Source organism: Rhea pennata, chromosome 15 (genome assembly GCF_028389875.1).
Source record: "Rhea pennata isolate bPtePen1 chromosome 15, bPtePen1.pri, whole genome shotgun sequence".
In the NCBI taxonomy this organism is placed as follows: domain Eukaryota; kingdom Metazoa; phylum Chordata; class Aves; order Rheiformes; family Rheidae; genus Rhea; species Rhea pennata.
Window position 1 is genome coordinate 9,182,142 of NC_084677.1, and position 1,465 is coordinate 9,183,606.

Genomic DNA, 1,465 nt, shown 5'->3' on the forward strand with positions numbered 1-1,465 from the left:
TCTCTGGACTTTTATTTTTCTGGTAAATCAGTTTTAAAGTAACTTTTTTCTGCAAAGCGAACAAAACCCACAATTCCTTGGATCTTAAACTAATGAAGAAGTCGAAAGCCAAGGAAACTTTTATTGTGTTATTCTTCTGAATTGATTTAGGATTTCCACCTATCAGTGTGCTCTCTTAAAGTCAGCTCATGGATTTTTAATTCTCTAAGACCATCACTGGAGAATCTTTACAGTTCTGAAAATTCCTAAATTGTTAAAACTTTTAAAACTTTTCCTAAACACTGAATACATCTCAAAACTACATGATGCTCAAGTGGAATTTTCACTTTAGAGCAAACTTAATGAGAAATTCTAAAATTTTGTTATTTTGGGGCCAGACAGAATGTATTCATGGCAAAACTGAAAAGAATCATCTGGTGGGTTGAAATACTAGTACAAAGAAAGTTTTAGCATCTCCATAACTCATCCCATCTAGTGCTTTTGATTACCATTTGCATAAATCCAATTAACATCACCTTGCCTATAATGGGAAGCTTAAATAAAATCTTAATCTAAAATGTACAGTTCAAGATACTAAGTAATATGAGATGGTTTTGATTAGGGTATAAAATACTTACATTATATAACACTTAAACATGCTGATACAGAAATACAAAGCAAAAGTCTACACTAATTGGCTGCATTTTAGGTATAAGAGCTAAAAAAAATATAATTAAATAATCCTCAGATTGCATCTCAACTTTTTTTTGTTACATCTCCATTCTACATTTCTTATAGTCCCATTTTTACTGCTATTGAACACAGCTAAATTTAAATCAAAAGGAAAAAATGATAATGTGGCTTTGTTTGAAATAGTATTTGCTGATTCACTGATGTAATAAAATTTTTAAATGATCATTTTGAGTACTTATTTCCTCTTGTGAAAACATGTGGTACACTGAAGATGCAGGAGCTGTGCACCCACAACAATTTAAAAACAAAGGGAGGAAAAAAAGGGAATGGAAGTTGAATTGAAACTACCAGCACCCCAGGAGCAGTGCTAGTATATGATACTTGCAGAGTATTCCTGAAGTGGATGTAATTTATACCAGCAAAACTGAAGTCTGTCTTTTTTTTTTTTCCCCTCTTTTCTTTCTCTTTTTCTCTCTTTTTCTCTCTCTTTTTCTCTATTTCTCTATTTCTCTATTTCTCTTCCCAATAGTGGAAAGGAGGGGATTGAGGTTTTTCCCCAGAATGCATTTATGGCAGCTTTTGTATGCAGTGTAGTACTGATCTGGATTATGCCTTTTTTCTCTGACTGTTGGCCAAAGTTTATAGGGTAGATATGACTTAAGTGCATAGCCATGATGTAACTTATAAAAACATAAATTATAATAATAAAAACTAAGTTCTTGTATGTTCTTGAAATAAAAGCTTTGGTATATGTAACAATAATTAAATGTAAAGTAATCTGAATGTGCAGCAG